This window comes from Rhincodon typus, chromosome 14 (assembly GCF_021869965.1).
Source record: "Rhincodon typus isolate 14 chromosome 14, sRhiTyp1.1, whole genome shotgun sequence".
In the NCBI taxonomy this organism is placed as follows: Eukaryota; Metazoa; Chordata; class Chondrichthyes; order Orectolobiformes; family Rhincodontidae; genus Rhincodon; species Rhincodon typus.
In genome coordinates, this window is record NC_063345.1 from 3,338,623 (window position 1) to 3,352,399 (window position 13,777).

Sequence of the window (13,777 nt, forward strand, 5' to 3'; positions counted from 1 at the left end):
CCCCTTCCTAACTCCCTACCTACACTCACCTTTCCTGGCCCCATCCCCGCCTCTTCGACCTGTTTGTTTCTTCTCCACCTATCCTCTCCTCTATCCCTCTTCTATCCGCCTCCCACTCTCTCCCTATTTATTTCAAAACCCCCTTCCCCTCCCCCTTTTCTGATGAAGGGTCTAGGCCCGAAACGTCAGCCTCTCTGCTCCTATGATGCTGCTTGGCCTGCTGTGTTCATCCAGCCTTGCACCTTGTTGTCAAGGGACTTGCCCAGATCAGTCCTACATATTGAACAAGAATGGTTGAAATTCATTAAAAAGTACTCAACCAGAACAATAGGAAGAGACATTGTGTTTGTGTGTTCCCCAGTTTCGTCCAGACCCCTTGACACCATGGAGTAATCATATCTTGAAAAGGGGATGGGTACACCGAGGATGGCCTGGCCTAATCTCATTGGGTGCTCTGACCCTTGCCCTGTGGCCCCACTGACTTAAAATCAGAAAATATTCTGGAAGGGGTCAGAAAAGGGGAACACCTGGCAGCCATTCCCTTAGCAAAGACTTGACCAGTGAAGACTCTGAGCGAGACCCCACTTCATACTAAGAAGATCCTCAGTGCCCTGATGATGGAACTCAATGAATTGAATCCAGCAGCCCAATCAAGTTCACCAAAGCAGATAGTGTATGTATTTTTCAGGCAGTCAGTCCAGTTCAGGAAGAGTTAACTTAATTTGTGAAAGAGTTCTTTAACTTGTGAGTGTTTTAATAAAACTGGGTTGGAAACAGAGACCTTTGTTTATCTCGTACATTAGGAGCACATAGGTATCTGCATTTTCTGATTAATAAAGTTGCTATGTAGAATATTTCACAGGCAACACCTTCCTTGTCTTCTCTGCTGTAAAAATAAGCAAAGTTGATCCAAACATTCTCTATTGTGATGAAGCTATCTTCAGTTTAATTAAATTAGTGGAATGTTCTTTTTAGAAAGTCAATCTATGATATATTTTGATAACCCTAGAGTAATTCTTTCAGTTTGGCACTGGCTTGCAACATCAAAGAAGGACAAGATGGGAATACACTACAGGCGCAAAAATGTGCAATGAGAGCCCAAGTGATCGAACCAGAAGCCAGGTGACAGGTACCGAATGCCTCATCTGATTCTCGGCAGGCACTTAGGTCAGCACAGGCACTCAATCATAGGTGATATGTCAGGTTGACCACATATTTTGCTGATCATATATTCAGTTCATATGACCAGTTTACTGAATAAAACAAATGTAGATTTCAGTATGCTAACAAAAAATCATTAATAAATAATCTACACGAGCTGAAGGATCAGAGAAAACTATTCATGATTATAAGCCTTTATTTGTGTCATATTATCCGATCACTGATTTATGTCTTCTAGTCATCTACAGATGCACACTGAATCATTGTTCTGTGATCTGCTGGTAACTAATAATGTTGCACTATGTACTGAATTATTAATTATATTATATATTTTAAAATTATAATTTCAATTAAAATTTCTCTTCCTGTTTTTCGATGAGGAGTCAGTTATTCAATCACTGTTCGTGTGATCACTGGAATCATTAAAGAAATTACGAGCTGTATAGTAGTGTGAACTATGTGGTAAATTGATGTCACTGCCGATCTCATTGATGGAATAGTCACTGGATGGGCCAATGTATTTATCATTGACTGAAGGTGAAGGTGGTCCATGGTACATACTGTCTGACGAAGTTGGGAAGCTGTCCTCAAAACTTCTCAGACGAGTTCCCTCTGTAGATTGAGAACTAATGCTGCTTGGCGAAACAACGGCAGTGTGAAATACTTCAGGATCTATGTTAACACTCAGTGTTCTTGAATCTCTTGGTGTTGATACAAGAGGTTGAGATCCATTTGGATATGTGAACACATCATCATCACCAAAAGAAAATTCACCTGGTTTGAAAACAAATGACTGAGAAACAGGGCTTTTGGGTGTTGATGGTGCAGAGTAATTTCTGTAAATGAATGACTGTGAAATAGGTGACATCTTCAAAAAATTGCTGTCCTCAAATACACTGCTCCGGAAGGAATCACGGGGTCTTGGACTCAGGCTGCCAGGAGGAAAGGTTGATATTATTTGAGGCCTAGGTCTTTCATGAAGAAGTGGTACTGATAAAGGAGATAGCTGTTGACGTGCAGGGGAAGACACCAACTGTGGCATTGACTGAGAATGACGAGATGGAGAGAGAGGTGGTGGTGGCACTTTAGGTAAAGGGCTGCTGCTTTGTAATGTATCTTGGGTTCTTAGATATTCAGCCTCAGTTGTTGATACTTGAGGTGAACCAGGTACTACTGTTTGGTAAGATGGGAAAAATGATAGTTGTCTGGCTGGTGAATACACTGCTGAAGGGGCCATTGATGTATCAAACGAATCCACTCTTGAATGGCGAATATCATGCAAACTACTTGCAAAGTCACCACGGCTTGGGATATTGCTGATACTGATCTCTCCCACTGTGGGGCTATCAGTGGAAATCCAGCCTTGTAATGATGGTGAGCGTGAAACTTGAGCCAGAGGATATGGTGTATCCCTCCTCTGCAGTGAAGCATCCACTTTAGATAGATCCTGAGTAGATACTGGTGATAAACCTCCATATGATAGAGAGGGTGCTTGCTGTTGTACAAATGAGCGACTAGCTAATGGTAAAGTTGGAGATGAAACAGTTTGTCTTTGGGGACGAAAATGTACAGGGCATGTTTGTGCAATGTTTCTGTAGCTCCTTTCCCGTGAAGATATTTGTTGACTTGAGGGTATATAAGCCATTTCGGATTGTTCATGAAGATTTTGTGAAGACAAATCTGAAAGCTGTTGGTGTGATAAGGTAGGCAACTGGTATTGAGATTGCGTCTGAAACTGTGATTGGGCAATAGATTGTTGGCTAAGACCTTGTGGAAATGGAATTAATGGGTGCACTGAGGATTGGCTAATGACTGGGGTTTGAATGCTCATAACACTTCCCTTAGGAATATAGTGTGTCCTTTGACCCAAATCTCCTGATGAAATAGTACCTTGGTACACATATTGATCTGCTTGAGGGGATGCAAAAGGTATATTAACAGATTTTGCTCTGGCTCTTTGTGTTAGAGATTGCGAAGGTTGGTATTTTGTTGGTGGGTGAGTAAATGAAACTGATATAGGTGCTGGTGGTAAGGAAGGTGTTATGTGCCTAGTTTGCGAAGTGAGTGGTGATAGAGGGGTTTGAGGGACAACATATTGTGAACTTGTGATTTGCCTGGAGGTAGATGACGTTGGGTCAGCATATGATTCAACACTTACGATGTCACCATCATCTGAAATATAAGCTGACCTGCTACTCCTCTCTAAATTTAATGGATCGTGAGATATTTGATGCACTTCAGGTTCAGGCATGAAATTAATTGATTTTGTCCTCAGAATTGATGAAGGATAATGAGAATAATCATCTTGAAATGTTGTGTCACTTCTGTCAGTTATATATAGAGAGGGTGTCTGTTGTTTCATTGATGAGCTGGTGGAAAGAAGGGGAGCTGATTGGGACAATAATTGTGCTGGTACTGTGTCTCGATGAATACTCCTGACAAGACCTTTATCAGAAACAGAGCCTGGGTGAATTTCCTTTGCTGAAACGGATGGTGCTAAGTCATGGGATGGCACCATTTGGGTGGTAGAAAGAATTTGTGAAGCTTTATAATCTGGAAATGCTGTGTCTCTTTCTGAAACAGGTGATGCTACATCATGTGGCGACATCATTCTTGACGTTGAGAGACGACGTGAAGCTTGATGATCTGGCAATGCATCACGTTCTGAAATGACTGATCCTACATCATATGATGACATCATTCTCGGGGTTGGGAGAAGACGTGAAGCTTGGCGATCTGGCACTGTGTCACTTGCCGAAACTACTGATCCTACGTCATATGATGACATCATTCTTGGAGTTGAGCGAAGACGTGAAGCTTGGCGATCTGGCATTGTATCACTTTCTGAAATTGCTGATCCTACATCATATGATGATATCACTTTTGGGGATGAGAGAAGACGTGAACCTTGGTAAGCTGGCAATGTTGTATCTCTTCTTTCTGGTGTAATAGTGGTTTTGTGTAGAAGTTGGTGTGATGAGGGAATAAGTGTTCGGGATTTTGGTGTTAACTGAGAAGATCTTGAACAAGGGCATACAGGTTGAAGTGATAATGGACGAGGGGAACGTGCACGGGAGATAGATGAGCGAAGAGGTCGTGGGCAGGTAGGTATTATCCTTGGTGGTGGGAGAGTAATTGTTTCAGTGCTTCTATTGCTGCATTCACTTGACAAATTGGATGATATGGTTTTCTGAAGTTTTTGCCTTGTTTGACGTTGTCGTGATGGTCTGAATTTTTTAGCATGGCAAATTGATGCATCTGTCTTTTTTGTGGGACAAACAGTATATTTTCTTGTTCCATCTGGAGATCCACTTTCTATAATGGTTATTGTAGGAGATCTGAAATATATTTGGACTTTCAGTATGCATTTACAAGCAAAGCAATTTGTAAAGACATCCACTGGGAAAAATACTCAACTGTAGACAAACTGAACTGTCCCACATAATTTGCAAATCATTGTGATGCGAGAATTCACATATAGACTATACATTGGATGTATGCTTCTCTGCCAGTTACTTACACAGTTAACATAGTGGCCCATACACCTGGTAATAGATTATATGCACCTCCACCAGTGGTTACTACATATCTACTTTCCCTACTTCCACCAGAATTAAATGGGAGTATGGAAGCAGGCAGGCAGATCATACCATACAAAATGCATCAGGGTAGTAGAACAGAGTGCAAAATACAGTGTTACAGCCACAGAGAAGATGCAGAGAGAGGGAGATCAGAATTAACATTTGAGAGGTTCGTATAAAAGTCTGATAACAGCAGGGAAGAAGCTGTTCTTGGATTTGGGTTAATTAAAGCCCTTAATGGCCAGTCATGCATCAAACTCATGGTGGAGTGAGGCCCACTTGGGAAGATGGCATATTTAGCTATGTATGCTGCTGTGAGACAAGAGGGAGGGGACATCTTTTGTGGGTTCATAAGAGATATCTACTCTCAGGTCATTCTTGTGTTTATTGTTCAGACCTAGCCTCCTGAACCTGGCCTCCACATCCCTGTCAGCCTGATTCTGACTGCTCAACATGGTGAGAGTACCTGTGGTCCCAGCAATGGCCACTGCTCTTGGGCACTGTTGAGATTGCAGGACTACTGGCCGTCCAATTGACTGGTGGTTCATTAAGGCAGGGTTACCTCCTGAGAGATGGTTAAAAGTCCAGCCTCCAACCACACAGCTTAAATTAGCTTCAAGGCAGCAATTGGGTTGGTGGACAGATACCCCTGACTTTTTAGATAAAAGATGGAACATTGTGGTCGCCCACTGAATTCAGTCCATAAAATATGACCACTTTTCTTTATAGCAATCTTAGCCAATGTACGGTGACAGTAAATACTTTCCACTGTATTTCTATTCTAAATATTGTAAGCAAGACATCTTCTTCTTATGTTCCCTGCTCCATAGCAACTGAAGGGAAGTGTGATTGAGTATGCAGGGACAGGGAAGGGGTTAAAAAGGGAAGGGTCAAACATGGTAGAAGCAACCCAAAGGAGGAGGAGGTAATCCTGGAACATAACAAAGTCTTCATGCTCTTGGGGATATTGGAAGCCTGGGGGAGATTCTGAGAATAGGAGAAATCAGGACATTTTGACCCGAGGGAGATTGCTGCTTGGTGGTGAAGGGGGAGATTGCAACCTGGTTAGGGTGGATGGGGGCAGAGTTTGGAGAAGAGAGATTGGGGTGCAGGGACTGTATGTCACACTTTGTTGGGGGTCTTGGGAGGGGAGTGGAAAGTGGTTGAGGGGAGTGGTCATGGGTATTTTCAGGCAGGCGTTTAACTCCTAATTCTACTGTTCTTGCTTCGAGGAAGCTACTAGTTTGCTGTATGTTTGGGAAACTTGAGCAACAACTGTTAAACTTCAAAAGAATGACAATGAGGTTCACAGTCTCATTATCACATTAATTGTTGTAACTTAGAGTCTTGGTCACCTGCCAACCTCTAGCGTCAGTTAATGGGCAGTTTGGGTTTAGATTAGATTTGAACTCCCATCTCACTCAAATCATCCATTTTGTGTTTCTCAGTTAAATTTTAGTCCAGAAATTCAGTCTTCCGCTCCAAAGGTGCTGCCTAACCTGCTGAATGTTTTCCACCAATTGGCTTTTCATTTTACATTGCCACGTTCGTTTCTGTCAACTTCTTAACCTATTTACTGAGCTGATTATACCCCAGTACTGACAGATTGTTTGCTGTAGTTGCTGACAACACAAAGATTGGGAGGAAAGTGTTTTATTTTCTTTATGTTAAATGATATGTGAGTATCTGTGGTAAGGTCAGCAGGTAATCAGGAAGGCTAATAGAATGTTGGCCTATATTTCAAGAATGGTGTAGTGTAAGACTAGGGAAGTCTTACAGTGACTGTACAAGGTGCTGGTGAGACCACTCTAGATTACTGTAGATAGTTTTGGTCCCCTTATTTAAAGAAATTTATTATTTTACTGGAGACAATCTAGAGAATGTTCACTAGGATGATATCTGGTATGGAGAAACTGTTTTATGAGCATAGACTAAATAGGTTGGGATTCTACTTACTGGAATTTAGAAGAATGAGATATCTAATTGAAACATATAGGATTCTTAAGGGGCCTGACAGAGTAAATGTTGAGAGGAGGTTTACCCTGGTGGGAAAGTCTAGGAACTGACTGCATAGTCTCAGAATAAAGAGGCACTAATTTAAGATTGAGATGGAGAGGAATTTCTTCTCTCAGAAGATTGTGGGTCTTTGGAATTCTTTGCCATAGAGAGTAGTGGTAGAATCCTTGTGTACGTATAAGGCTACGCTGAATAATTCTTGATCAGTAGGGGGATCACATGTAACAGAGAAAACACAAGAAAGTGGATTTGAGGAATGTTGGATTACCCATGATCCTGTTAAATGGTGAAACAGACTCAAGGGACTGAGCGGCCCACTCCAGTTGTTATAGTCTTATTTGTAGCCGATCTCTAATTTCCCTTACATGGAATGGTTTATCAGGCCATTTCAGACAGCAGTTAAGATTCAATTACATTGCTGTGGATCTGGAGTTACATGTAGGCCAGACCATATAAGGCAGGGTTTTCTTCCTTCCCTGAAGGACAAAATAAGTTGTGAAGAGGAAATGAGGGTATTACAAAGGGAAATAGACTAAGTGAGTGGGCAAAGTCTAGCAAATGAAGCAAACGTGGGAAAATGTGAATGTGTACATTTGAGCAGGAAGAAGCATATTACCTAAATGATAGGAGATTGAAGAGTTTGGTGATATAGATGGATCTGATTACCCCAGTGTATGGTATTGGTATTTTTATTCAAGGAATGATGAAAATGTAATGAAAGCTTACCAAACTAATTGCATACCTCAAATGAATATTATTTTACAAGGAAGATTAACGGGGAACCGGGTGGCAGGCTTGTATCTGCTAGAAGTTTGAAGCATATGAGATGGTTCTTATTGAATGGCATAGCAGATTAAGAGGGGCTGAGTGGTCTCTTCCATTCTTAATTTGTATGTTCATATTTTCATTCCTCCATCAGGAAATTTCAAACATAATACACAATATGATAGAATGATACATCACAGAAGAAGGATATATTGGCCTGTCATGTATGTGCCAAATTTTTGGTAGAGCTATATAGCAATCCTATTCCTTAGCTTTTTCTCTACAGCTATGTAAATATTTTTTGCTTTGAAGTATTTTAAGAAGGAGATTGAAGGGAAATGTGATTGAAATGTACAAAATTGTGAAGGGCCTGAACAGGGTGGATAAGAAAGATCTATTTATCTGCGCCAGAAGGTCACTAACTTTGGAGGCATAGATTTAGAGTGATTGATGTGAGGAGAGATGAGGAAATGTTTTTCACTGACAGGATAGCAGGTGCCTGGAATTCACTGCCTGAAAGGGTAGTAGAAGGAGAAACCACTCACTCATTTTAAAGGTGTTTGAATATACACTTCAAGAACTGTAATCTGCAGGGTCAAGGACAAAGGTTAGACCACATGGAATACAGGGAGAACTAGCCATTAGGATACAAAATTGGGTAGAGGATGGGAGACAGAGAGTTGTGGTGGAGGGGTGCTTTTCGGACTAGAGGCCTGTGAACAGCGGTGTGTTTCAGGGTTCTGTGCTGGGTCCACTGCTTTTTATCATCTATATAAATGATGTGAGTATAGGAGGTATGGTTAGTAAGTTCGCAAAATTGGTGATGTAGTGGACAGCGAAGAAGGTTACCTCAGAGTACAATGGGACCTTGACCAGATGGACCAATGAGTCAAGAGGTGGCAGATAGAGTTTAACTTAAATAAACGTGAGGTGCTGCATTTTGGTAGGGTAAATCAGGGCAGGACTTATACACCTAATGGTAAGGTCCTGGGAAGTGTTGCCCAACAAAGGGACCTCAGAGTGCAGATTTATAATTCCTTGAAAGTGGAATCACAGGTAGACAGTGTAGTGAAGAAGGCGTTTGGTATTCTTGCCTTTATTTATCTTGAGTGCATTGAGTATAGGAGTTGGGAGGTCATGTTATGGCTGTACAGGACATTGGTTAGGCCACTTTTTGAATACTGCAGTAGCAAGGATGTTGTTAAACTTGAAAGGGTTCAGAAAAGATTTACAATGATGTTGCCAGAGGTGGAGGGTTTGAGCTATAGGGAGAGGCTGAATAGGTTGGGGCTATTTTATGTGGTTTTATTAGAGGCTGAGGGGTGACTTTATAGAGGTTTATAAAATCATAAGGAACATGGACAGTGTGAATAGTCAAGGTCTTTTCCCCAGAATGGCAGAGTCCAAAACTAGAGGGCATAAGTTTAAGGTGAGAGGGGAAAAATTTAAAAGGGACCCTAAGGGGCAACTTTTTCACACAGAGGGTGTGTTTGAAATGAATTGCTAGAGGAAGCTGTGGAAGCTGGTACAATTACAACATTTAAAAGGCATCTGGAATGGTACATGAATAGGAAGTGTTTAGAGGGATATGGGCCAAATGCTGGCAAATGGGGCTGGATTAATTTAGGATATCTGGTCAGCATGGATGAATTGGGCCCAAAGATTTGTTTACGCACTGTACATCTCTATGACTCTAAATGCTGGCAAGGGGAATTAGGCTGTTTGTCTCATTTCCCAGAAGAAGCTGACACAATGAGCCAAGTAGTCTCTTCGTTAACCTAAATGTCCGATTCTTCTATTTATCCAATTCTTTTTTGAATGTTTCTATTGAATTTGCTATCACTTCCCTGTACCTCTACATCAACACTCCTCCAGCACTGCATAATGACTCAAAACCCAGTTCCTCCCCAATCACATCTCTCAGAGACAAAAATGTGGTACTAATGAGATTCAGAAGTGGGCTTAGATTTTCGATGTTGGGAAATGGTCACAATCCAATAACTAAATCTGGGCCTATATATCAAGAGCTAATCCAAACCTTTGATTATTTTGCTAGCTTCACCCTTAAGACCATGGAGACACTGTCCTGCGCAACCAGAATTGTATATCACTTCTTCTTAGATATAGTTTGTAACTGCTGGGCTGTTTTTCAAGTTCTCACTATTTTAGCTGGCAGCTTACATTTGCACTGAATGTTTTTGCACTTTTTCTTGCTATCTGTAACAATATAATGGCACTGAAGACATAACCTTTCAGAATTTCACAGCTCATTAACTTTGAGAGGAAGCAATGTTATCTGAATAAAAAACAAAAGAACTGCAGATACTGTAAATAAGGAACAAAAACAGAAGTTGCTGGAAAAGCTCAGCAGGTCTGACAGAACCTGTAAAGAAAAAAATCAGAGTTAACATTTCGGGTCTGGTAACCCTTCTTCAGAACAATTGGAATAACGTTATCTGAATGTTTTACCTGGACGTGGTATCATCAGAGTTTTCTTTCACTTCTTTTTTGTACAGTCCAAAACTGTCACAACTATGGAAAAATGCTACTATGGTGTGGATGCACTTTTGCAGGAAAGGATACCAGACGTGGCAATGGTACATTAAGTGTCTTTGATATGGCTCTAGGTTTTTGTGTTGGTGGATGAGGAACAAGGTATTTGGCTATTGATTAGCAAATGATATCAATGTGCTGGTGGTAAGGAAGATATTATGTGCCAAGATTTGAAAAGTGAATAATAAGAAAGGAACTACTAAGACAACATTTTGTGCATTTATGATTGAAGAGTTGAATTAACATAATTCAAAGTTTATAATGTTGCCACTGTCTGAAAAGGCTAATCTGCTGCTGCTTTCTGAACTATCTTCTTTGAAAGAGCTGTGATGTATTTGTTATATAGCCATATCAGAAATGATTCAATTTGACAGCCCAAAATCTGGATGTGGCTGCAATGTTTCACTAATTAATCCCCTAAATAATTGGAAATATCAAACACAGTGAATTGGAACATTACAATGAAAAGGCCATTTTGCCCGTTTTTTCTTTACTAAGCAACTTTGAATTGTGACTACACTGAAATTTCTTTGGGGAAATCACGTAACCTTAAACAAAATCATTTGTGACAACAAGGTGCAGGGCTGGATGAACACAGCAGGCCAAGCAGCATCATAGGAGCAGAGAGGCTGACGTTTCGGGCCTAGACCCTTCACAAAATCATTTGTGTTTACTTTTACTTCTACAAATTCAATTTCAATTTTTAGTCTACTTACTTTTCCTTTTCTTTGGATCTGACAAAAGAGACAGTGTAAAACATTGCAATTAAAGCTAAAATGACAAAGACAGCAATCAGGCTGGCTGCGATTAAATCCTCTACCATGTCTCTCAAAGACTGTTTGGAATCACTCCTACTAGATACAGGTGCATTTTCCTCTATGAATTCTATGGAAGTCAAGAAAGAGAAAATTGTCATATTAGTCATACCATCTGTTTAGAAAAATAGAAGACAGAATTTGAGTCTGACCATCAATGATGAGATTGGAAGCAGGAGTTGGGCATTTAATTAGGCAGGAGGGTGCAAGGTTAGAATCCTTCCAGCTTCCTACCTCTGCTCAGTTAAGTCCACGATGGGGAGGCTTGGGATAGATGCTGTCTAAGGCTCCTAAATGAAGCAGCTACACAATGGAGAGGTTGAAAAGCAAACCCAACAAGCTCTTTTGGAGGGTGGAGGAGTATTTTGTTTAAAGGCAACCAATCAGGAATTTGGCATTGGAAGGGGGGAATTGCCCATCCTTTCTTCCAACCTCCACCTCCCACTCCCAGTCAGTGAGTCTCTCCTTGACACCAAACCCTGCCCTTACTCAACTGAGACCTGGATTCCTCATCAATCCTAGGTCTCCAGTGGTTGCATTACCAGTGGCAACTATCATTCCTGGTTACACTGATGAGCAATGGACAGCAGTCTGTCCTTGACTGTACAGCACCTCCTGGGGTTGGGAGGCAGATTTTCCACCTCTGAGGTCCAATATAATGTTGAATATCTGGTGCGGGCCAACATGAGGCACCTGCCAGTTCACCAGCTAGTGGGTGAGAACCCCCATAACTAACATTAAATTCTGCTTGTTGATTCAGTAGTCAATACAGCCATACTTTTTTTCATACAAAAAGTGTAACAAGAAGCTTTTGAACATATTTAATTTAGAAATGCATAATCAAAAATATTTTCATGTTTGTAGAGTGGCAAAGGAGATCACTGCAGCTGCAGAACCAGACCTACAAAGAACTTTTATGAATTGAGAGTTGTAGCACTTATTTCGGCTCTCTTTAGTCACAGCCATAGCAGAAAAGTGGTATTGTCACTGGACTAGTAAGCTAAAGACCCAGACCAATGTAGGGGAACACGGGTTCAACTATGGATCCCATTGAATTCAATTAATAAGCCTGGAATTAAAAACTCAATTAACGTTGACCATGAAGCCATTGTTGATTGTCATAGAACAAACATTTGATTCACTCATGCTTTAGGAAGGAAATTTATCACGTTTATCAGTCTAGCCTGCATGTGACTCCAGAACCATACCAATGTGATTGTCTTTTTAACTGTCCTCTGAAATGACTAAGGAAACCGCTTAGTTATATCAAACACAGTCCGAATAATGGAATGAAACTAGATGGACCACCTGGAATCAACATAGATACCAGAGATGATCTGTTGACCTCCCATTACTAACTTCTGGGAGCTTGTGCCAAAACTGAGCAAACAATCCCACAGACGATTAAGCAAAAACCCTACATAGTCATGATCACAAAATCATACCTTGCAGAAAATGTCCCAGACAGCATTATCAACATCCGAGGGCATGTCCTGTTCCACTGACATGACAGATTTACCAGAGGCATCACAGTAGTATGCAATGGGGAGGGGCTTCTCAACATTGACACCATACTCCATGAAGTTTCATGTATGCAGATCAAACATGGGCAAGGAAATCTCTTACTGATTACTTCATATTGTTGAATTAGTACTCCTCAATTTTGAACACCACTTGGAGGAGGGCTGAAAGTAGCAAAGGCACAGAATGTATTCTTTCGAGAGGGGACTTAATGGGCCTCCTTTTGGGTTGTGACCATTCTACAATTTAATTTTTGCATGCATTAAGACAAGCTAAATGAACGCAAAAAGACTTTTTAAAAATGTTTTCAAAACTTGTGGGGTTCATAAATCTTTGTGGTAAACTCTGATATTCTACGAATTTTGCCATCATTAACCCAAAAATCCTGGCCAAGATTTTACTGTGAGGCTGTAAACATGCTCGCTGAGCCAGTGGGTTTGATTGTAAATGTTTCATCACCCTGCTAGGTAACATCATCAGTGCGCCTCCGGGAAGTGTCAGTGTTCTGTTCTGCATGTTATTTATATGCCTCGATTTGCTGGGGTGGTTGGTGTAAGTGCTCCTGTTCTGAGTCTTCAAAAGAAATGGATATCTGAAAAGCACAATCCGCCGTTATCTCCGAGACAGACCACAACAGGAAGACACAACACGACCAGACTCACTAATCACCCTACCATACATCAAGGACATTTCAGACATGACCATAAGACTACTCAGACCCCTAGGCCTCAGAGTAGCCCACAAACCGACAACCACCCTATGACAGCTACTGACGAACGTAAAGGATGCCATACCCAAAACCAGCAAAACTGGGGTAATATAAAAAATACCATGCAAGGACTGTGAGAAACACGACATAGGCCAAATCGGAAGAAAATTGACTATACAGATGCTTGAACACCGACTAGCCACCAAGAGACATGACTTGTCTCACTACACATGGACAACGAGGGACACAAATTCAACTGGGACAACTCATTGATAATCACACAAGCCAAACAGAAACACTCCAGGGAATTCCTGGAGGCCTGGTATTCCAGCCAGAACTCCATCAACAAACACATTGAATTAGAGATAGTAGGAACTGCAGATGCTGGAGAATCCGAGACAACAAGGTGCAGAGCTGGATGAACACAGCAGGCCAAGCAGCATCATAGGAGCAGAAAGGCTGACGTTTCGGGCCTAGACCCTTCATCAGAAAAGGGGGAGGGGAAGAGGGCTCTGAAATAAATAGGGAGAGAGTGGGAGGCGGATAGAAGATGGATAGAGGAGAGGATAGGTGGAGAGGAAACAAACAGGTCGAAGAGGCGGGGATGGAGCCAGTAAAGGTGAGTGTAGGTGGGGAGTTAGGGAGGGGATAGGTCA